The 26,235-nt window shown below is 35.7% G+C and overlaps 1 protein-coding gene across 2 annotated transcripts in view; it reads right to left on the bottom strand.

Moving 5' to 3' along the window:
- Positions 1-24,458, bottom strand: part of LOC306845192 (lipoma-preferred partner-like) — a 188,171-nt gene extending 163,713 nt beyond the window's left edge. Inside the window, exon 1 of one of the 2 annotated variants that reach the window (XM_079377842.1) lies at positions 24,285-24,458. The gene's annotated coding sequence lies outside the window, so the exon portion shown is untranslated. Of the gene's footprint in view, positions 1-16,280; positions 16,398-24,284 lie in introns of those variants that run through there. The other variant, XM_079377843.1, reaches the window with a different exon arrangement.
- Between the last annotated feature and the right edge of the window lie 1,777 nt (positions 24,459-26,235).

The following is a 26,235-nucleotide window of genomic DNA, read 5'->3' as shown; positions in this document are numbered from 1 at the left end:
TGAATGTGCAGGTAGGAGGTGGGGGGTCTGTTTCCTCTCCAAGGGCCTACAGACACACTCCCTACCCACATAGTGTCTCTCTTGTTCTCTGATAAATTGACACTGCCAGTTCCCCACGTTGCCAAGACATGAGGAAGACCGCTGGGAAAAAGAAGTAGGAGCAGCGCTGCTACATGTGATTGGTATCACTTCTGACTGACTCTCTTCATGTTTTTATCTGCACCGTCTCCACAGGCATTAATTTCAAAGCTCTGATTGAGGGTGCTAAGACAAAAAAAAAAAAAAACTCATTGTGTTCAGTCAGCCATCCATATCATTGAATAAGTTGTATCCTGCCAGATAAGCCAACAATCTAAATTCTCACCAGCCATACAATTCTTAACTTAAAAAGCCCATTAATGGCCATCCAGAAACTAACCATACAATGCACCATAGAGAAACCTATTTTACAAACAGTGAAATACTCTTTGTCTTTTAAAATAAAGCATATTATTCTAAATATTTTAAAATGACTTCTCAAAATATCAGTGTAACCTGAACAGTGTTATGTTAGTATCACTGATAAAATAATAAAGTTTTAGATAGTATTTTGAATATTTTCTGTTTTATTTAAATTTAAACTTTTTAAGTATTTAGTATTTGTTGTCATTTTTATTTATTTTGGGGGGATTTTTTTTTACATTATGTTTATATATGTACAAAAAGAAAATGAGAGCAGCTAGCTGAAATAAAGTTTATAAAACAAGTTTAAGGATTTTATATTTTATTTTAGATCATGTTTGTTTTATTTCAAGTAATGAAATTTTATGGTTTAGTTATAGTTAATGATAATAACCCTGATTCTGAATAAAGGTTTCATTGTCTCATTAAAAAAAAACGTTTTTGGCTCCTTTTGCCTCAAAACCCCATTTTTCAAGCAGCGCAGAAGAAAAGCATCATGCGATTTTTAGAAAAATATGTTGCATTCACCTCTGTGTGATGATCCTCACTTATGTAATTAGAAAAATAATTATTTTTCTTCTTAAAACATTATGAAAGCTTCTCTTTGCAAAATATGTGACTCATTGTATTGAGGAAAAATAGTCATTATTTATTCACCCTAATGTCATTCCAAACCTGTATGAGTTTCTTTCCTCCATGAAACACAAGCGGGAATATTTAAAGAATATCCTGGCCACTCTTTATTTTCAGTATAATGAAAGTGAATGGGATCTGGAAATGTCAGGGGCCAAAAATGCTTAACTAGTGCTTATTTTCACATTGATCTTCTCAGAACTAATCCAAATGAACACAACTTGTGACTCAAATTATGATTCAATAATAGTAATTTAATTTTGGTTGAGTGAGTCTCTTTTGTGGAATCCCAGGATAAGGTATTGTATGCATGCAAGCTCAGTTTTAGCATTGAGCTCTCTGTGCTGAGGTGGATCAGAGCCTATAAGACCACCATCACTGTCCATGGCTGAATGAAACCACACAAAACCTGAGGAACAGAGGGTCCATTTAACATGAAGACCTTCATATGGTCTTAAGTGCCGACAGAGGCCAGGGTGGTGCACACTGCGTGTTCACAGAGAGACCAAAAAGGTAACTCAATGCCTAATGAAAAATACATTTAGATGAATTCACCTTCAACTTTTGCCTTTTAACTCTGTATTGTGCAGAACAGAAATAACCATGACCATGAAACACACACACACACACACACAAATAAATAAATAAATAATACACACACACACACACACACACACATACATATATATATATATATATATATATATATGTATGTGTGTGTGTGTGTGTGTGTGTGTGTGTGTGTGTGTGTATGTATAAAATGGCTGTACATAGTATCATAGATATCATAAAGAGTCTCTTAAAACACCAGAAAATGTGACATTTTTTTTATGGGGCTAGTTTAGGATGTAAAATGTTGTGTGTTGCTACTTTTTTAAATGTATGAATATTCTTGTTTATATAATTTTTTTTTTTTTTATGTTAATCCTTGAAAATATATATATTATGATTTTTTTTCTGAAAATAACTAATAAATTGTCCATATTCACATTTATTCAAAGGGTAAGAACAATTTTTTTACTACATTTTTTCTGCTCTTTCTGGTAGACATTCTTATAAGTCATTAACCCATCTAATGCTGGGCCATTCTGAATCCAAAGCAGGAGGAAAGCAAGCAAGCAACCAAATCTGTGATAAAGTGAGGTGAGAAACATTCAAAAACACTGACTTGAATTTCGTATGAGGAGCCCTAAATTATTCCTGTGCTTATCGTCGACTCACTTTACTTCCCCCAAATTTTCAATCTGTGTTTTTTTTTCCTCATTATCTCCTCTGTAATTCTCAGTCGCATTCCCCATAATTTTGCCTACATGTTTTTGTGTATTTTTTACATCTTTCCATTCTTTTCTCTCTACTTTCCGGCCATTTCATTGTTTCCAGGGAATATTCTGCATTGCCAAACTCAGTTAGACAGGCGTATGTTAAGTTGTGAATGATTGATGTGCCATTGACTTGGCCGGTCTCTCATCTTGCCATAGGCTTAAATCATTCATACGAACATTTAACGATATATCCTTATAGTTTGAAGTCGAAGGCCTTCAGGAGACAAGTGCTTTTATTTAGACTATTGGTTTAGCGCTGATGAACTTAATGTGTGTAAATCATTAAAATTGCACTTATAATAAGCGCAATACGAAGCAGTCCTGATTTACTCTCTGTCAGAAGTATGAGCTTACTGCCTACAGGGAGTTACACTTATTTTGTATTATATTCTCCAAAGTAGGCTGCTTTAGCTCTGCCTTAACAATAACCACACAGATGCGAACACCCTAAGGAATAGCTTGGCTGAGATCTATTCCAGAATCTGTTCTGGTAGGTGGGTGTGTGTGTGTGTTGTGTTTTGCAGAGATTGGGGACTAACTGTACCCCATAGCGCTGTACCATGGGGCAGGACTTTCTATGTAGTCCGCCATTGATCTCAGGAAGCGACTGGTGTGTATAATGCAATTTATCAAATCAGCATCTGTCATCCTCATGGGAAACTCTGACACGATGCAAATTCACTCCACACCATCCAATAAAACATCCTATCAGCATCAGCCATTAACATGATGGACTGCCCTCCGGTAAGTAGGATTGTGGATCACAACAAGGACTTTTATAAAACGCTAAAACAGCTGGACAAACTCATAACTCTCATTTTTGAGGGTTTTTTTTGGCTTGCATGTTCAGGACATTCAGTAAGCCCACCCACCCATCCAATCCTAGTTTAAGAGCATGCAGGAATGCCCACCACGCGAGGAATTTTAGCTACAATTTTCAGCTACCAGAAACTTTCCTTCCATATTTGGCCTGGCACAAGGATTTGAAAATCCAGCCCTCCTCCTGTGACTCTCCGCCTTCGATTTCAACTCAGTATTTAACAAAAGAGTACCATCCCTCTCAAGTGGCCATATAAGACTCTGAAACAAATTATAAAACATAAAGAAATTACAAAAAAACTGCTCAATTAAAACAGGGCATTAAAAAAAATTGCAATCCAAACAGAAAACAAGTCTATATTTGCACAATTATATGTTACTTTTATACACTAAATAACAAATGTTCATATTCCTGTTTACACACAACTTTTGTTTGATCAAAGATTCCAGAAAAAAATCACAATGTCAACTACAAATATTAAGCAGCACAACCATTTTCAACATTGACAATGTTTCTTGAGCACAAAATTAACATATTGTGATTTCTGAAGGAGCCCTAAAAAAGATCAAACCAGAGGATAATTCATTACAGTTGCAAAACACACTTTATCTGTATCCCAGTACAACTCATTTTACTAGCTTGATGGAGCTGAATTCACTAATATGACAACAGCCCTTAAGGCTTCAGTCTGATGACTAGCGTTCATCGTCAGAGCCCCAACAGCAGCGCAAGAGCACTGAAGAGACTATAAACATGAAACCCCAGGCTTTACACATGATTTTCCTCATCTAACAAGGAGTAAACTGATTAAGAATGTGAATATTACAATTCTGGTCAATGTTGATAGGTCCGTATTGTTTGGTTTACTGATAATTTTATTAACATTCGATAAAAATCTTGCTTAAATTATTAAAAATAAGATGCTAACAATGACAATCACTTGTTTTACAAATTACAAGAAAACCAAATTTAGGCACTGCAACATTATAATTTACAGCATCAAAATTGGGTAGTAAATTTCTGAGATTTTACAATTGATATGCTAACAGTATAAATATGGAATATTAGTGAAGCAATACTGAGAAATCCTTTAGTTTTATTTATTTTTTCCCTTAATGTTTTGTTTTGTTTTGTGCACTACCTGGCCAAAAATAAATAAATAAAATGATACTGTAATTATTTTTGTCATATATGGCAATTTTAACAGCAATATTAGATTTCATCTCATATGAAAACATCTCATATTGTATAGTGGTGGTTTTAACCCTAATAAATGAAGACCGTTGTAAAATAGTAGCATAGTAAATAAAAAATAAAAAAGGAGTATATCATAATTGTCAATATTTTTAATAATTGCAACCCCCACTTGGCAAACCCTGGAATAAACTGTTTTTTGTTTTGTTTTGTCATATGAAAATATCTCTTAATGCTTCTGTTGAAACCAACTAAGACCACTTTAAGGTCTATTATTAGTAGTATTAGTATTATTTACTATTAATTAGTAGTAGTAGTGGTAGTTATAACTATAATAAATAAATACAATTGTAAATTAACTGCATAGTAAAATAAAAAATAAAAAAAAATCAATAATTTTTAATATTTTAATATTGGCAAACCAAACTGGCATAGACTACATAGATGCAACCACTGTCATAGCCTTCAGTTTTTATTCAACTTGCATAAAATACAGTGCCTCTGGGCAGCATTAAACAGTCCATATAAATGCATCTTTTGGTTCAGAAACAGCTTCTGTGTTGTCATTGCAGTGCAAAGACTGTATTATTTAAAGCTGATTATGTTAACATTATGTTGACCCTAACATTCTAGCTTGGCCGGTAGCTTCAAAAGTCCCATGCACGGATGAGTGTGAGCAACGATTGCCACTGTTTTGGTACATGGGACATGCGAATGTTTGCACCCCCAGTTCAGACTCTTAAACAGAATGAGTGCGCAAAAGAAAACATCACCATGAATCATCAATGTTTTTCCAACTGGTAAAACTAATGCACATGTGTGGAGTAGCTACAATCCAGGCTTTTATGCTTTTAGCTGCTATATTCAACAAATAAATTTCCCTCTAACCCACCCAACTCAACTCTCCTTTTAATGGCATCTCTATGCTTTCAAACCTTTTTTAAGCCCTTAGCACACTAATGCTGCAGGACAATGCATTAAACCCTTTGCTTGACCTTTTGTTGTTGTTTGTTTTCATTCCCTCTCTTTTTTCCATTATCCTGAATAGGACAATGATATAACTTAAACCATAACGAGCAATTGGCCAGCTTTGAGGTCTAGGCTGGATATTTCTATGTGTAGCATCAAGGGCAGTGATCTAGGAAGCCCTGGCCCCAAACACCATCCATGCGGAGCTGCAGGACAGCTGTAATCTCACCCTCTCGCATCTCTTTCTAGCCAAAAATTTAGAACAGAGCAGGCAAGCACCCCAGGAAGGCTTTTACTGCTGAGCTCTTTGGATTCAGTATGATCCTTCTTAGCTCTCGCTGGAATCATCCTCGGATCATCCCAATCTATCCAATGATGCGTCAGTTAGGAGTTCTTTGAAAATATAAAACTCTATCCATGAGAATTTGTATTTTCGGTGTGCTTAATCCTGTTTGTCAGGGTTTAGGCTTATAATGGCACAGAACAGCCATGGCCCCTAATATAGCCGGTAATACAGTCTTCTATTTCTGCCCACGTTTGGTGAGTGGGGCTACACTGGGAATCTTACTTTCACCGCATTTCTCTGGGGTGCCGCATTACTGACTCATTTGCCTCAGTATGACCAAGCACAGAAATCAGAAACAGATTACATGAACATGAAAACAAAGCTAAAAGTCCATGAAGTTTTTGAATTCAGATGATATAACTTCAACACAATACATTAAAGGAACAGTTCACCCAAAAATTAACATATGGTGACCGGAGGCTGTAAAAAAAAAACATAAAAATGGTCCCGATACAACTTGTGGATTTTTGAGAGTCATAGACGAGAATGGAGCTACACTTTTATTCCCCTCTGCCATACCTCTCATTTGCACTTACGCATATTCAAATATGGTGCATGAATACGTCAGACTTAAATTTATACATTTCACTTAAATTTTACAAAGTTAATGGTTTCAGAAGACTTGACATATATTGTATATCTTTCATGGTGCATAAGTCTTTAGTCTCCATTTATTTTTTACTGTATTGAATAGAGCAGAATGTAAATTCTATTATTTTTTTCTTTTTGCAGAAGAATGTCAAATGGGTTTGGAATGATATGAGCGTGAGCAATTGATGGCACAACGTTCATTTTGGGGTAAAATATGTCTTTAAATGGAAGTAAATTAAAAGGTAAAAGAGAACAATAATATAATATTGTGGTATTACTTGAAATCATATTGTAATATATGTATTATTTTTATTTAAATGTTCTAATTAATAAATAAATAATATTTGGAATAGAATATTTAAATTAATTGGACACAATAGGAATTAAAAAAAAATACTAATAAACAAAATAAAAAAAAAAAAAAAAACAGCGTTCAGCTAAATAAATCTCCATCAGACTAAATAAGCTCTAATACACAGTCCGCCTCTTAATGTATTATAATGATTTGAAAACAACAACAATGACTGAACGTGAGTGAATGGCTTTTGTTCACAAGCAATTTCCCAGCCTTTGATCTCAATAAGATGAGAGTGCAGCACATACAGTAGACATTTCTTGCTTTAGTTCATTCATTAACATTAAAAGAACTGAAGGATTGTTGTTTGCCGTCACTGATGATACAACTAGGATTCTAGCCAAGGCTCTTTTATTCTGTTTCACAACAGCGCACAAAAGAAATGACTTGAGAACATCAATTGAATGAAAACTCCCACTCTCACTCTCCCATATGAAATCATTACAAAGGTTATAGATGAAGACCACTGACGCAGTCACAGAAAGGTCCAGGAAAGTGAGGCACTAGTGACTACGACATATATATACACATTCAAAACCCCCTTTGGATAAACAAAATAATAACAACTGCCAATTCTCACGAACTCAAAGCCTGCGATTACATTTGACTCCAATTCAGAAATGAGCCAAATAGTTTCAAGACGAAATGTTCTGATCAGTGTAAGTGAGGATCAGAGGCTATGAGACCGTACAAATTAGATTATGAAGCTCAGAGAACAAACATTACACTTGTGAATCGTTTCCCTCTGAGACTCCAGGGGAAGCCCAAAATCATATGGTAACCCTTACTTGGGTCAGTGTAGTCAAAAACATATGAATGTTTATTGATTGATGACTCATGACTTGAAAGCATTTATTCAAGTATCACGATTTCATTGGACTTCATTTTTGTGTAAGCAGCAAATCAACTGGGCTGTAGGAGCCTCATTCGAATACACACCAAAATACAAATATAATACATAAGAAAATTGTTAATATAAGAAATATTTTGAGAAAGAGTTTCTGATATGCAAATATATTACTACACATTTTATTTTATTTAAAAAAAAAAAAAGACTTTTATTCAGCAAGGACGCATTAAATTGATCAAAAGTGACAAAGATTTTTACATTCTTTCAAAAAAATGAAAATAAATGTTCTTCTCTTGAACCTTTTTCTGAAGAAAGTTTTATCAAGATTTCCACAAAATATTAAGCAGTACAACTGTTTTCAACATTTATAATAAGAGATTTTAATTTTGTTTATTTTTTATTTTATTTTTTAGCAGTAAATCAGCACATTAAAATGATTTGTGAAGGATCGCGTGACACTGAAGTAATGGCTGCTTAAAATTCAGCTTTCCCCAATATTAATACTTGTACTGATCAAATAAATGCAGCCTATATAAATATAGCAAGTGTGTGGTTTTGTGTGTGTGTAAATATGTATTTATTATTATGGATTATTTACATGATAGTAGTAGAATCACTGTAACAATATGGAGTCCCATAGCTTGCTGCTGTGTAACAACTGTGTAACTTTCACATATTCCATGAACACTCATATTGCTTTGCAGCTGCTTTTGATGAGAGCATCCCTTGCCAGACATCAGCTGTGTGACGCAGGATGAGGGAGAGACAAAAAATAAAAAGAGACAGGGGAAAGAGAAGTGTCTACTGGCAGGTGCTGGCAGCACGGTGTGAGGGATAAGGACTTCCTGCCAAGTAGATGATTTGGGTCAGTAGGTAATTGCATTCCTGGATCACAGAGGGCTCGGTGGCAATTAATCCCGGCTGTGAGCCACGTGAGCAGGGGAACACGTTCACTGTGCAGAGGCAACTGTGGTCAGAGAAAGGGCCTGCCTCCTCCAGCCAGGAAGCCAAGTGGCATTCTTTTCTCCATAAGAGACCATGCTAAACACAAACTACAATACCCTGCATCCTCTTGTGGTAAGAGTGTGTGTGTATACCTCTACAATACAACTGGCCTGCAAATATCATGTAACGGTACAAGAGTTTGGTTTTGCATATTTAATATATTTTTGAATAAACAAATAGATATGCCATGTCATGTCAATGACCCAACTATATTCTGATACACACAACACAAAGGTTCAAAAAAGTTCAAAGGTTTTTTTTTTTTTAAATGTGCTCATCAAGGCTTAATTTAAAAGAATTTATTTATTTTACTGTTTTTAGTGTCTATTTAAATGTTTTAAAATATTATTTATTCCTGTGATGCTATGAAGCTACGTTTTCCTAAGTTTTAAATCCTGTAGAAATCTTTTGCAAAACTGTCCATTTCTTTACTGTCACTTTTGCTCAAATTAATACGTCCTTGCTCAATAAAAGTAATCACTTCTTTAAAACAACAAAAAAATCTTACTGACTCCAAACTTCTGAATGGTACTGTACCATTACCGTAAACATTACTCATTACTGATAACTCATACAATATAAGATCTATAAATGATTGGGGAAACGAACAAAAACAGGAAGGAAACATAAAAGAACCCATGTACTGTCAGGAAGTCATTATCGCAAAACAACCCATGACAGTATGATCAGGGTCGCTCTTGAATCATCCCAGAGAAGTTTATTTTAAGACAATGACCAGGTGAATGTTATTCATCTTATTTTATGGACACTTACTAAATTAGTTTGTTTTATTGTGTGAGAACAAGGAGATTGATTCAAGATGCCTGAAATTAGCACTAAATCCTGACAGATACAACAAGCTGATTATTTTCATGCTCTAGCTTTATTTTTTAGTCTTCGTATAGAGCCACATTCTCTGTAAAGAAGCAGTGGGGAGACGCATTACGCGCAAGTTACAGCATAGGACAAATGATTCAATGCAGTCAATAGGTCCTAAATAATTAATAATGACTAATAGATTTAGTTTACGCTCCTTGTGATTATGCTGTCCATTGTGGAGATTTTAAAACCAGCCTTTAACAGAGCTTGATTATGGCTTTCTATTTGTGACATTGTCCTGCAATGAAAAGGTTTTAACTTAGCATGCGTTCAGCAAATATGTCCTTTTTCATTTTACAAGACAATACACCCTTTTCCACGTTTTCCTTTGCTGTGCTTGAGACAGACCCCTACCAAGTTCAATGGCAAGCCAATAATGGATGGAGAATTAGTTTAAAATGCCGGAAATGGCAACTCAAAAGGGTCATTTTTATTCTCTGTAGACCTCAGAACACTTTGCTCCTCTATTTAATAACTCATTATAGCTCTTTCTAATTTCTTTCTGGCTCCAGTCTTTTTTGCATTGTACTTTGTAATAATAACACTTTCTATTATCATTGCACTTTAAGAGGCTTTTAAATCAATCCAAAGATTAGAGACTTTTGGGAACACAATGTTAACTTTTAACTTTGCAATTGGAGAGTGACAGCAGACACTTAATTTATGACTCATTCTACTCTTATGTTACATTTTTGAACATGGCCTGAAAATACCTTTCCTAAATATATAAAGTAAACGAATCAACGCACACAAAAAAAATAAGAAATTCAAAACAACATTTGACCATGAAACCAGTCCACAGCTGACTGGATAATAAACAGGCCACTAGAGCATATCTTATGTCAGAACGGCAAAACAGAATGTGTAGATATAAATAAATAAATAAATAATATGAATAAAAGAAATCTTATTTCTATAGTGACAATAATTTTAAAAAATCATTCATTCATTCACGGATTAGTTGACAGGGTTCATTTTAATCAAATATAATTTTCGGGGGGGGGGGGGGGGGGGGGGGGTTAACATAATTTAACCATGTATTAAAGGCAGAAATCAAAACTATATGGTAAAAGAAGCTTTTTTTAAAAGACTGATTTATATAAAATAAAAGTTTTAATAATGCACTTTTTTGATTATCCCATTATTATTGAGCATGCACTCAATTTTTAAGTTTAATTCATGTACGATGGTACACTGATATTCTGCTTTAAAGAAGGATGGTTTTTAAATTGTGGACAGATTTTAAAAAATAATGAATTAATTTAATGTATAATTAATTCACTGCCGTGGGCTACTTCAATCAAATATCATTTTCAAGTTTGTTTAGGGCAGTTATCAGTTTCAGCTTTTGAAAAGCCATAAGATGCATACAAATAAATGTGGTTGGTTCAAATTTGTTCCACAGCTACATCCAAAGCAGAGAATTTGCCACTTTAAAACGCTCCATATTTGTGATTTAAGCCTGAAATGTTTTCCAGAAATGTGCCTATACCCGCTGATCCATCCTAAAGCCAATGAGGCACAGGAATGGCTGGCACAGTGCTGGTGCAGAAACAAATATCTGCTGCTCTAGCTGCGTCTCTCAGCAAGCTATCATTTAACAGGCCAACATCTACCTCTCCTCTGGGGCTATGATCTAGGCTTTTGGGTTGCTCTGTTTTTAAGCCAACAAGCCTCATAACAAAATAACAGGACTAGTGAAATGGCATCTGTTAGTCTGGCACATGCAACCTTTTGAGCCGGGCTCCATTAACAGACAGCCTGTGCGTCAGAAGAAATTAATCTGCCAGTGACCTCTGATACCAAAAGAACAGGGCTGAGGCTGAGCCCCCAGAGGTGGAGGATAATGCCTTTTTTGGCAGATCGCAAAACTGCGCCTTTTCAGTGAGGGGACATAATGATAACATTACTGTTAGATATTGGCCCCTTTTAATCTGACCTAAAGACTGTGTGGCTCTATGACAGATTAAAAAGTGCTAATGGGCTCATAGTCTTTCAAAGCTCAAAATCTGTGATTACATACTTTTGCTTTCTGCATAGTCCCATAAAGTATGCATTAAAAAGTCCAAAACACACATGATATGAAGCAAATGCAGTTAAATTAAAAATAATGCAGGAAAAGTAAATAGGCCACAAGAGGCCATATGTTGTCTTGATTTATACTACGGGGCCGTTGAATGCTTGAATCTGATTGGCTGACGAACGTTCTGAGGTGTGCAATTATTTTCAGGGAAACGCACGGCGAACGTAGTTCCAGGCAGCTTTCTTGACCGCATTACAGTTTCATATCACTTCGCATCGTTGTCAGCGCTGCCCTGACGATTTTATCAGTTAGCCTAGTGTAGCAACTTAAAGGCTACACATGACATTTCTCACTAGCGAGGTAATAACAGCGCTGCATCTTAAAGCAGACTTACAGTGTAGAGACGGTGCTTCAGAACACTGTTGAGGGACACACAGAGGTAGCCTAATTCATACAAGCTCTCTCTCTCTCTCTCTCTCTCTCTCTCTGTTTCTCTTTCTCTGTGTCTCTGTCTCTCTCGCTCTCTTTCTAATAACTTCATTATTAACTGCATTAGTCTGCTATCAACGGCTCAAGCCTCCATTGCCAGCTTTAAAATGACGTTTTGGAACTAGCAAAAGAGTCGTTGGATGAGATGCGGAAGAAATAATCCTACTCACAATAGCGATTTAAGTAGAAAAACCGGACGAATCCCTTGAAATATATAATCTGATCGATGTCTTGAGGTGTGGCAACCGTAGTATAAGCGGAATAATTGACTCCGGACCGTTGAATTATTAGAAAAATAATGCACACCCGAGGTGTAAAGGCCACTCCGCTTCGCGTCGTGGCCGCATCACCACCTCGGGTGTGCATTATTTTTCTAATAATTCAACGGCCCGTCGTCAATTATTCCTTACTTAACCATGTACTGAAAGCACTACCAAAGCTGTGCTGTAAAATAAAATAGACAAATTGTCAATTAGACAAATCAATCTGATCAATCAATCAGTCAATCAATCATATGTAGCCCTTACAGCTCTGCAGAAATCTGTGCTTAAACAAATCCGATTGGCCTGTAAGATGGGTGCACTTACTGCAATTTTACCAATGAACATTTCTTAGTATCACTTTCCAGGGTTGTTAAACATATTCAGCTGTAGTGAACAGAAATTTTGTCAGATCTGGGCCTATTATCACAGTATGTGCTCAATTTTAAGTGTAGTACATCTACCATGGAACACTGGGATTCAGCTTTTAAGAAACAGGATGGTTTAAAAATCATTTTAACAGATTAAGGGCTCATTGGAAAAATGTACTATACATACGATTCACTACAGGTTCCGACTGAAATTAGTACTAATAGCTGGAAAACACTAACAACATTTAGTGCGCATGATTCCTTGCACAATATTATGTTATGACCTCAAAACACTTTTACCATGATTAGTAATCTTATAAATTGTGATGTTTGCATCACATCATCAGTTTCATAGAACTTTTCTGATAGTAAACTTGCTCAGTAGCTCTCCTGGTACAACACTGCACTTGTGATATGATGTGCTTGGGTCGGAGTCCCATGAAACACAAGTCATGATAAAAAAGCTCAAAGGCTTGTAGAAGCCGGCTCAAATGGCATAGTTGTTTCAGCAAATGCATTGTATTTATGTGTTTGTTTGTTTTGTTGTTAACACTATGGGTTAGTTCTAAGGTAGAGTTTAGTGTAGTTTATTTAACAACACAGCACAAGACTGGTCTTTTCATTCCCAAACTATCGCAATACGTATAACATCCAAAATAATAAAACGTTGCCAAATTTCATCTGATATATTTGATCAAATATATTCTCAGGGGATGAACAGTAAAATTCGAACTCCAAAATTTTTAGGCATATTTCATTGACCCCAAATAAAAATAAGGACATCACCGTAAAGAAAACTGTTAAAGAAATGTTTAAAGTATCCTGGCGATGCTTTCATCAAAGAAGTCTTGACCTTCAATCATAAAACTGCAAAAATAGAATGCAATCAAACCATCAGTGTGAATCTTTTTATAAACAGATAATCATCCACTTTTAACCTCACTTTCTTGCAATCTGCCCAGGCTTCTAATTGCTCTCGTTAATCAATCCTGAAGTTTATGTTGTCAGGATATTCTCTCAGATTGACAACGCTATATGAAAACAAACACCAGAAATTTATCAAATTGAGACAAGAATATGTCGGGAAACAAAGGCCAGTGCTGAGAAGCGAGTGCACAGATTAAAATCTTAATCCAGTTTCTAAAGACGAGGTGGAGGATTCTCACAGCAGTGCTACCATAATTCAGTGTGTCACAAAATAAAAATGATTCATTTCTCGTAATATAAGAGCTAAACAACAAGTTCATTACGAGAGAGGTTCCGGTCTAACTTTAAAACAAAAATCCCCTGGCCTTTTAAAAGGAAAAGTGGTTTAGTGGAAGCACTTGTTACTGCCCTCTGATTAATTGAAAACAAAATTCAAGTGTTAACTATCACCTAACAAGATGAGTCATCACACATTTGGGGGATGAATAAATAAAACAAAAGTTAACAAAGACTTTGTTAGTTCACATAAAACAGAGCAATGATTCATGAATAGTCAAATGTTTTGACTGATGCTAAGTGCTCCAGCTGCTGTTTGCACTGGCTCCAAACTGAATTAAGACAAGTGTTGAAGAGTTTACAGTAAACTTTGCCTGAAGCCAACCAGCACTGGATATGAAGACCCTTCAGTACTGTTGAGCGAAAAGTAATGAGATTATCACACCGTTCTATCATTAAAGTCGAGTATATCGCACCTCACGGCTATGGAAAATCCCATTAAGGTCTACCTTTCCCTGCCACTGCTATGGTGTGGTTCCAGAGGAAAGTGAAGGTGTAAACAGCTAAATTGTTGGTTTACTAGCAGTCAAGAATAAAGGTGGTGGAATGTAGTGTACTTAGACTAAAGACATTCCTATTAAACAAGTACAGGTAGATCTACTTCACCAACTTAAGATAAAATTCCAGAGGGTTAAGGCATGAAACTGGTAAGACTCTGTATGTACTATTTCAGATGTGGTGACGCTATGGTTATTTCAATTTTTTTTTTTTTTTTTTTTTTTTTTAACAAATACCATGACCAAACAAAGATAACCCAACATTTTGGCAGAAGATATTCTTCTCCCTGCCTGGAAAATAATTGAAAAACCCTTCTAACTTCCAGAATTTAACAGCTTTTGACAAAAAAGAGGGTTGGAAAACCCCAGACAACTCTTTGCAAAATGAACATGATAATGATAAACTGCCAAAATGTTTTTTTTTTTGTTTGTTTTATGTTTTTATATGTGACCCTGGACCATAAAACCAGTCATAAGGGTCAATTTTTTTTCGAAATTGAGATTTATACAGCATCTGAAAGCTGAATAAATAAGCTTTTCATTGATGCATTGTTTGTTAGGATAGGACAATATTTTGCCGAGATACAACTATTTGAAAATCTGGAATCTGAGGGTGCAAAAAAAAAAAATCTAAATATTGAGAAAATTGCCTTTAAAGCTTATGAACAAAAAGCCGAATTAAGTCCTTAGCAATGCATATTACTAATCAAAAATTACGTTTTTAAATATATTTACGGTTGGAAATTTACAAAATATCTTCATGGATCTTTACTTAATATCCTAATGGTTTTTGGCATAATAATTTTGACCCATACAATGTATTTTTGGCTATTGCCAAAATATATTATTATTACTTTTTTTTTTTTTTTTACTTCTAACCAATACTTCAAAACCAGATTGTGATGTTTCTGGTCTCTTAATGGATAACGGGTACCTGCTTAATGTTCAAGGAGAAAAATACAGCTCTCAAGGAAGAAATTACAATTTCATGCATCATTACTCCACTAAACACGCAGAGCAGTATGTTAGGCATGAGGGAGATAAGACGCCCCACTCAGAAAAAAAGCTTTGTCCATGCATAACTGTATTTAGTTCAAATTCATGATTGTAAAAACACCTTTATTTGTTCTGCTCCACTGGACCCTGCCAGACAGCAGCACCTGCTATCAGTCCCCGGGAAGTCTGAGCTTGAGACCCCAATAGAATAGTGACCTATAGAATGTGGTTAAAGAAACACAATGCCCTGCCTGAACAAATTCATTCTTGCTTAATGCAAATAAACTGTCCCACAGCCACATATTTGTGCTTTTTAAAGTTTTCCTTTAAAGGCAATATAGCTCAACATACTTGTCAGTAGTTCTTCACACCATGAGTAACACATTCCACAAATATATCTCCTCAGCAAATATTACCAAACAAAGAAAAGAGTCACATACCTATGGCATGCAAAGCCATCTCTGAGCAAAATAAAGAGCACACATCCCAATGAAATGCCTTATTTTCCATTTCAATGAAAATCCAGCCTTGGTCGACAGAAAAGGATGGACGTGCATATGTATACAGACTGAGGAAGTGTTTCTAAACCTACTGAAGGTTGTTCTTTAAACTCACAGATTAATATAAAGCCCAGCCACACATGTTGTGCAAAGTAAAAGCCACTTTACATTAATTGTACCACTCCATATCAGCTGTACAACTTTAAATAATTGTATGAATAAATAAATACACAAGTAATTGAAAACCTCCAGGAAAATGTCAGGTGGCTCCCAATTCACTCAAGAAAAACAAAGGCCATAAACAGCAGCCAGCCTATAACTATATTATTTGTTTTAAGCAATACTTCCACTGTGAAGAGCACAACTGCGATAATAAAAGGGTAGAGCAATGAGCCACAGGATTGCAGCAGCATGGTTAGCATGTCCAAACAGTCACAACTTATATAGAATAGAACAGGAGAGAAGAGGATACTTACAGCATCCCGTGTGTCTATGGACTAGAGAAGCCCTCAGTGAGGAGGACCCACAGCCAGGCCCTTATGCTGTTAAAATGACTCAAAGTGCTTCTTCCTGCTCTGCTGCACTGTAGAGTCATGAGGAGGTAAACATTTCCAAATATGGAAATAAAAATAGGCGAAAGATTGGGGGCAAAATTTGATTCGGCTTGCTTTTTTGGTCTGGAATGCCACTCTTTTTCACTGGCCAGAGGCACATAGAAGCCAAGTCTGTGGTTCGTACCATTTGCAGAATAACAATGGTAATTGCTGGGAGTTATTTAAGAGGGGTGCAAGCACACTCACAATGGTCTCTAAGAATAAAACAAACCACACTATCTAAAAGTACTCTTGAATGTCTACAGGGAGGACTGAACCACAAGACCCCCAGACAGCGCTGACCCACACAAAAACACTAGAAACATTTCATTTAATCTAATACACCCATTTTATCAATGTATATCACACTGAATCATATTTACGAATTATTTTTTTATGTAGTGTAAAAGCACATCAATACATGAACGTTCAATGAATAATAATGTTGTCTTTATGGTTTTTTTTGACTATATTAAGTGAAACATTGAGTGAAAATGTCTGATCCATACAAAAAGCTTCAGACGAGACTGAAAATAAATTGTGTATAGGATTTACTTATAAACTATTTTCACAGTTGCTAGTAAATTTCACAAAAGATTACAATGAAATGGCAAGTAATGCTTTAAATTAAATGTAAAATTTTGAAGTAAAGACTGAATACTCCAACAATCTCTAATAATACAATAATCCAACAATCTTTGTTTCATTTACAACTTTAAATAATAATTTTTTCAGTGTACTTTTAACAGCTTTTTGTGCTTTCTGGAACTTCACAGTTTAAACTACCATCCACTTTATTTAATTGCAATGACATTTTCCCAATGCAATCAATTAATCAATCTAAATTCATGAAAATAGTTTGTTTGTATTTATTAATTATATCAAACAAACAATATTTATTTATCTATTATCTATTTATCCATCCAAATCACGTGTAGGGTTGTGGTGCCTTATTATAGACTAGTTATTGGAAAACATTTTCTTGAGAGAGCTTTTTTGGGATAGAGTCAAAAAATCCACTTTTCTGTTTGTGAGAAGGCGGCGAGTAAGTGATAAACTATACCTTTTAGATATGTCAGCATGGAATCACTCTTTTGTTTTGTCTGCACTCTGAGCAATGGGATAGAATGGTTGTTCACCGCTCTTCCCCAGAACAGACCGAAGGGACTGACCAAACATGGAAATCAGTGGCGCTCAATCAATTGGAGCACCCAGGAAGCCTATTTCTATAAACCATAAACCAAAAGCAAATTGCCCATATTCCTTTATCACCTTTTGAGAACATCCTCCTGTGGCACAATAGCTTTCTGTAAGCAAGAGATCAACCTTAATACAGGTCAATACTCACCCAAGCGCATGCACACTGAGACTTACAAAACATAAGCACACTGAAGTGCATATAGTGGTTCAGAATGAGTGCACAGACATGATCAGTTACGCATGTGAAGGCCTATATTAAACATACAACCCCAGAATGTCATAATGCCCAAGAGCCTCCATCCACATGAGCAAAGCGGTACTGCCACACTCAAAAGCCCATTTTCCTGAACAAAACAGTGCTTCATTTTCTGACAGGGATCATTATTAGACCTGCGAGTAAACCTGTTTCCATCTAGTGTGATGATTATTATAATTATCAGCTATTTGGGAAAAATACAGCATCCTGTTTAAAAGAGCAGAGTGTTTTCTGAGAATGTTGACTCATTTTTCTGCTGATAAGCTGTAGCTGAGAGTTTGGTTAATAAGGTACAACAAGACAAGACCAGATTTGGCCCTATAAAGCAGTTAACACATTAACACATAATTGGCTTCTGGTCACTCATGTGTAGATGTTTCCAGCCATACAGCATTGCCATGCATAGCTTCATTTGAAAACCACAAAAGAGACATTACATTCATAGATGAATATACACAGCATGTTTTCCTCAAATCGTGAAATTAATCTCACTGATTGCCTCCCGTAAAGAGCAGAGCTCCGTGATATTACAATCATAAAGATAGCAAAATGTAATTAAAACATATTCAGGCCCTGAATGTCTAATCTTGAGGATTGTTTATACAAAACAGAAGTCTTTACTAATTCCACACAAATCAAATGATGGTTAGAACAGAGGCAGCTGGTTTTTCTTTATTACTAGAGGGGGGAAAGGTTCTTGTGCATTTCGACAGGGTTTCACTCAGCAGAGCTAAAATAGCCCTTTCATGCCTGAATCCACAGAGGGGATTTTAGAAGTAATAATAGCCCATTTACAAGGGGGTTAAACGGTGTCAGAGAGAGTGACTTCAGGTGATTAAAGATGCCTAATTAACTCTGACCCTGCGCTCCTTCAGAGGAGTGCTGGCCGGCCCAACCCACAATTGAGCACATAACTGTGGAGTTTTTATCATTTTTTGCATATTTTCATGATGTACCCTTTCTAAAATGTGATGTGATTCCATGGCTGATACAATATAGCGACAGACTGATACTTTAGGCAATATATGGTCATTTGATCTGCCATTAGTCAAGCCTGCTTGGTCGACTAAATTACAAAGTGCAAATATCCTGCATTTCATTTTGTACACAAACTTACATAGATGTAATTACATGCTTTTAATATATATATATATTTTCAACAGCTCAGGATGTCTGAGACTACAACTACAAAGAAGCACACACTACAACAGCGAAGAAAAGAGAGCTAGATATTCTTAACGCAAAACACGACCAAAATACTGATTGCAAATTAGATTTTTGTATTCTGTACGTCTGTAATATTGCCTATTTATGCCTATTTCATAAAGTTGTTTCATTATCTTGCTGCACCTCAAGAGCTAATTATAGCAGGTCAGAGAGTTTTGCACAGCTTCAACACATATGTTCAACCAACTGTAGAAAAACACTTATCCGTTGTTAGGGATGTGCAAAACTACATATTTTTAAAATCAAGTCAGTAGGTTGTCAGAACAATGAGTTGATCTGACCTAATCGTTCTTAATTGGAAGCTTTATAGAAATATAATTATTTTTGGATTACTGATTACAAAGGGGCCATTTAAGTTATGTTCTTGCATTCAAAAATCAAACCACTGGCACTAAAAAGTATATAAAAACAAATCTAGATAAAGTAACTGACTAGTAGGGCTGCATGATATAGTGAAATTTTTGTAGGCTGCGATTTATTTAAGATATGGGTGGGGGGTCGACTCACATATGAACTGCAATTCAATCTTCTAACACTTGATTTCAACAAAAATTGATTTTCTAGTTGATATAATAATAATAACAACATGATGTTGTCGGAACAAAACAGCAAATGGAGGAGGAAAAGAAAAATACATCCTGCACCATTTTCAGTGAGGGCAAGTGTTTGGAAAAATATTATATTAATTAATGATCTATTGTTATTATGGGAAGTGTAAAATATTTTTGATTTATTAGGAATTTAATAGTTAATATGAAACACTGATTTAGGACTACCCATACTACAGACTGGTGTGTTTTTGTATCAACATGCTGGTGCATTTGATGTCCAGTGTGCACAACGTGAATTGTGATTAAAAGTTGAAAATTCATGAATCGATTTTTTATCGAATTGTGATCCCAAGAATCAATATGAATCGAATCGGTACCAAACGATTCCCACCCCCATTTTCAGACAGAGCATTTATGCACATATAGTTTAACAGCTCAGTTTATTTGTTACTGTCGAGCCGTTTTGAGACACTAACATCATTGACTGAATGTGTAGAAATGAACACACTGAGTTGCACTTCACTCTGAAACCAGCGCTTATTTTTACTTGCAGCAACCAGTCAAAATAAGAGTTCAATGGTGTATCGTTTTAGCTTGAAGGCTACTGAAAAAGGTTTGTGTTGGTTCTTGAAAAGAGTAAACCCAAGTATAAACACCCCAAATTTTTCATGTTTTTCCCGAATCTTGCAGAGAAAAAGAAAAATAAACAAACAAAAAATGGCGATGAAATCACCCTTACTAACTACATATTCATTCATTCTAAATATAGCTGTTCAATCTGGTGAAAATGTCTGTATTTTTTCCCACATATATCGCAATGTCAGTTTTTTTTCCCCCAATATCATGAAGCCCTACTGACTAGTACTGATAATGACTGCAGTCCAAATTACAACATAAAACCTTCAAATTTAATAAAACGCTTTTCCAAAAGACAAAACCCTTGCCTAGAGTCATTGCAATACCTGCTGTGACTAAGAGGACTACAAAAGGGCGGATATAGGAAACACATTCTTATTTGGTAGTCAACAGACAGTGGACCAAAGGAAAGTTGAAGGTTCTGGAAAACGAGAGAGATAGTGCTACGAAACACTTCATCAATCACAACTAGGACAAGAGGAACGGCGTTTAATCCACATAAATCGAGAAGGCCTGTCCGGCCGTGGTAATAAGCATACAACGCTCATGTTTCTAAATGCGTGTGAACACGTCTCAGCTGTCCTTCCTCTTTCTATCACCGACTAAAACGCTGAGTGTCCTTTTTATGGCTGCAGGTGTCTTCTTAGCCTTGTATGCTAATGTGGCAATCTGTCTTTCTCCTTGCGAGCACTTGAAGGGAATGTGAGGAAGCTTGATTACCCAGAGTTCAGAGGAAGATCAAAGTCACAGTGCAGCTGAACTTTAAATCGGCCAGCGTTCCTTATACTGCTGTGTCAATGAGTGCAGTGAGAAATGAGCAGAAGTCTGCTGTAAATCATAACCGCACGAGCGGCCGCTGCATCATCCGTCTCGCGGTCCGGAGCCTGTTCCACACCACATCCTAAAGGACAGACTCACTGCACGCTCATTCATCCACCTCTCATCCTGCATGCCTGTCTCCTGTGTATTTAAACTACACAGATCCGTCCTCACTAACTCTTAGAAATTGGAGTGCAACACTGAAAAACAGAGCCGAGGTGCAGCTGTTTTATCAGACTCCTGAATTTGTCATCCAATACTGAAACACATCGCAAATTACAGCTTTGTTTAAAACTTGTTCATCAAGCAAATTCAGCGTACATGAGTTTCAGATGGCATGCATCAATGTCAGACTAATTTAAGCAAAATCGAATCTTATTCGGCTGTAGGCACAAGGCCTTAGTTAATCATAGCCTTAGTTAATCATGAGTGCTCTGCAATTTGAACGAAAATAGTTCAACAAATAAAACACTAGGGATAAATCAATATAGAATTCTGGCTGATACCGATAAGCCTGTAATGACTATTAACTGATATTCAAATTGTACAGATAAATATCTATTTAAAAAAATTATATTTGAAAAAAAATAATAAAACAAAAAAAAATTAAGTAATGGTTTTAAATGCTAAAAGTAAATGTAGGCATCACAACATTAAAACTTAAAGTATTACAGATGGATAATCATTTTGAGATTTACTAAAAATTAATTTGTGTTATTAAATATTAAATGTCCTAAATTACAGAAACTGTCATCTAAATGGAAAAATAAATGGAAATGAGCATCAAATATCCAATATTGTCTGATGCCAAAAAAACTAACATAAGCTGAATTTTCAGCAGCCACTGCTTAAAGTAAATACATAAAGTCTTTGGTGCTCAAGAACATATTTCATTATCAGTGTTGCTTAATATTTATATGATACTTTTAAAAAAAAAAGTTTTTTTTTTTAATTATGCTAAATTATTAGATCAAACATACATTAAAATATCATTCAGTCATTGTTATTGTATTGGAGTGTAGGTGGTCTTGATTCAACTGGGGGACCAAATTGTTCATGTATTAACTGTTGCATTAATCCATATTATATGTTTACTAGAATTGTTTTCTTTGTGTATTTATAACTTTCAGTTGTCACTCTTGTTCCAGACAGCACCTGATCACAGAGTCTCCATAGCAACAGAAAAGAGGCACAACACTTTTTGATCCAACAGTAACCTACAGTAATACGGCACAAAGTCAATATTCATAGAAAGTCTGCACTAATGGCAAAACGACAGTCAAAGGAGTGAGCATGGAAGACTAGGCTCAAAGGAAGGATTCATCTTTTAACTTTAAGCATCACTAGCCTGTCAGACATGTCCTCTTTTTTAATTCCTGCTATTGGGTGAGATGTAGTTTGGAGTTAAAACTTTTTTGGGAGGCTGGGGGTGGGGGGTTGCAAAGATATTCAGTTTGATGGCTGGGAGAGCTTGATGTTATTGATTAGAGATTCATTTCAAAGTAGAATTCTGAATGTCATTTTTGTAAGGAAACAGATAAATATTTTAGCACTTAGCTACTTTTAAGATGAACAATGTCTGTATTCTAGACATTTTGGCTGACTTGAAATGGAGATATTTGCTTTTCTGACAACAAAATGTCTTTCAGGAGAGATGAATTGTGTTCTTACTATTAGCTGCACACACAATAGAGAACATACTTCTATACTGGACTAAATGCTTAGATTAAAGCACTGGATTCATGCTTTACCAAAAGATAATCGTTACAAAAATGCATTTACTTTCAATAGTAAATAGAAACACATTCCATTTCAGCAATTAAACCCAGAAATGACATAGCCACGCTGACAAAACAAGCCATATTATCACTGTAGAGTTAGTTAACTGATGTCTGACTTCAATAGGCAGCTATAAAGCGCACAACTCAAAACAGATTGCATATCCAACTTTGAGCCACAAGATTATCTAAAAACTGTCAATACAGAGTGCATCTTAACCACCTCCACATTGTGGTTTAAAAGTAGATGCAACAGGCTCAAATCATCCAGAATGATGTTCTAACCATCAAATGCATTTCTGCTTCAGCCTGCACTCAAATTACCTGAGCCTTTCATGCTATGGCTTTGATAATGGCGACATGAGTGTAAAATGCATAGCCTATTATAATTTCTTGAGATGTGGAGCTATCTATATATATATATATATATATATATATATGTATGTATGTATGTATGTGTGTGTGTATGTATGTATGCCATGTGTTCCATGTTGCATTTCATTTGATTTTATTAAAAGTGCATCACTTACTACCTTTAAATAAAAATCACCTGTTCTCAATACTTTAATAGCCTGTGTATACAGCCAAATGGTGAATGCATAATGTCATGAATGAAGGAAATGGTTAATTTAAAGAATATACCTTTTTCACAAGTGTCTCCCTTTGTTAACACTATCAAATTGTTTTAAATAAAAGCATTTTAAATAATCAAATTGTTGTTTCATCATAAATGTATACATTGAATGCTCTGTAAAAAAGCATCTGTATAAGGCAAAAACATTTGCCTCCCAGAGCTACATAAATTTATCTACCTTTCAATAGAAAAGATCACAAGTCAGTGTAACATTAAAGCATTCCCTGTATTAACCGGTAAACGAGCAGACAGAATGAATTACTAAACTCCGGTATAAACTGTACAGCATCGCAGTGATATTTAAGTTTAACATCGCAAACAAAACAAAAGGCCAGCACTAATATTTCATATCTGTTGCTCTTGTAAGCAGAAGCCACGTCTGTAAGCGCTACAATCCTCCAGCATATTTACTTCCGCATTCTTCAAAAGAAACACAACAGTGCAAGAATGTTTCGGAATAACAACACGATCAGTTTCTGAAGTTCATATGCATCAAGTAGGCTATCTACTAATAGTATTCAAAGTGCGCCTACACCTTCTAAAAGTTCGCTCAAATGTTTCGGCTGCGAGGTAAAAACACGAAAGAAAGTTCGCCCCCCTCCTTTCTAGCAATCCCACGCCCTCCATTTCAATGGCACGGCACGAATCTCTCACAGAAGAACATATAGTTGTCAAATATAGTTCAAGCAGAGCTCCAGCGCAGAAACAACGCTGCGTTATCCCAGGCCTGCGATCGGCGTTTCCGCGCGTGGAGCCGCCCCTAGAAAGCATTAATAGTTCTCTTACCTCGCTTTCTAAGAATCACAGAGTTTCAAATCCCCACTTAAAGTGAAACTTCTTTTTCCCAAATCAGGGAGAGTAACAGGCAGTGACGTCAGAGGGCGAAATTCCAGCCGGCAGCACACACACACACACACACACACACACAAAGTCACTGAAATTTGCCCATGTATGGCAGTCTAGCACTCAAGCAATATCTCTTCCTCACAACGGCTGTATTTGCCTTATTGTGCAAACAGTGTAATAACTGGGTTTATTCATCATATGTTGCATGACTGTTTATTAAGGTCTGGACACTGGATTCTGCTGCAATATTTAAATTTAAGCAATCAATGTTACAAATACCACAATTAAATTATTTATTTGATTCATTCAAGCAGCTGTGGGCCGAAGGATATTCTGTGGACCAATTTACTGTAAAAACTACAGAGGGGAGAATGAAATGGCATTTCACTGAAATATATTAATGTAAGCACTCAGTTGTTATATATATTTAGTAAGAGAAAGCCAGGCTAGATGTTGCACAGGGGAGCTGTCACATTTAGTAACTATAAGATTTTGATTGACAAGTCCAATTATATAAATGTGTTTTCTGTCACGGTGGTTTGATATGTTTATGTTAAACACAATATTCTTAAATTAGAATACTTCTTGATGAAGAATATTTGTATGCAGCACACTAAAGTTTCAGTATTTTCATTATTATTATTATTATTATTTATTATTTTAGGTAATTGATATATATTAAAAGAATAGGCTAATTCATTCAAAAATTTAAATTTGCTCAAATTCACTCACCCTAAGGTCTTCCGAGATGTAGATGAGTTTGTCTTCATCTGAACACCAGTAATGGGTCCTCTGCAGTGAATGGGTGCCGTCGGAATAAGTGTTCAAACATCTGATAAAAGCATCTAAATAGTCAACAACTAATCAACATGCATATTTGTAATAATCAAATCCATAATTTTTAACCTCACACTGCTGCTTTCAGCTAAAATATGAGTCCTCTATCCATAAAATTGCATTCTCCATTGGTGAGTAAGTGACATGCCAAACTAAATTTTGATTGGAGTACATTTTTACTTTTGGGTGAGTTCCTCGAAGGCTAGGGTCAACAATATAAAAAGGGAGATTTTAACAAAAATTAAATGAATAAACAACAAATTAATGTTTTTTTCTGTGTTACTTTTTAGCAGTTTTACGTTTTCATTATGTATTTATTTATTTTTTTAATTGTAACTTTTTAAGTTAAGACTATGATCTGTTTAGTCTAATCTCCTTTCACACTTCACTCGACAGGACGCTTGACTCTCTCAGACGCGGCCTGCCCTTCAACACACGCCAACACTCAACCACACACTGCAGTTTGCATTCAAATCTGAAAGTTTGCATGTTCAGCTGTCAATGCAAATATCATAGCAGTGCTCTGGTTCTGCATTTTTATTTCTGTGTGCTAGGGAATGTACCACAATAGCTTTGAATGATGATGACAGTGGTGTCCGCACACTTTAAAGGTAACAGTTTGAGATAAACCTCATCGTCATCTGAATAGCATGGTTCATTCACACTTTCGCCAGAATAGTTTAAATGTAGTAATTTGGGTTCTACAAAAGATAAACAAGATCGAGCCATAGAATGGGTCCAGTGCAACTAGAGGGCTTTTGTGGGTGTGACAGAATCATACATTTGGCGTGAATTTAATGAGGGTCTCCTGGTCGTCTACAGAAATGCCGTTTCGGTAAAATGAAAATAGACTTGCGTTACACCACAATGCAAACTTTGAGTCAAGAAAGTGAAGTCTCGCCACGAAATATACCCCACATACTGTAAATTCAGCGAATTTAATGAATTCAGCGTAGGTTCTTTTGGCTGTTTTGGCAATGACTGACATCCCATAGTTACCAATAAGAACATCATAAGTCATCATAATTGGAATGATCCTTGTATTTTATAAAGA

This window comes from Barbus barbus (assembly GCF_936440315.1).
Source record: "Barbus barbus genome assembly, chromosome: 25".
Classification (NCBI taxonomy): Eukaryota; Metazoa; Chordata; class Actinopteri; order Cypriniformes; family Cyprinidae; genus Barbus; species Barbus barbus.
This window is presented reverse-complemented; position numbering and strand designations above follow the sequence as displayed.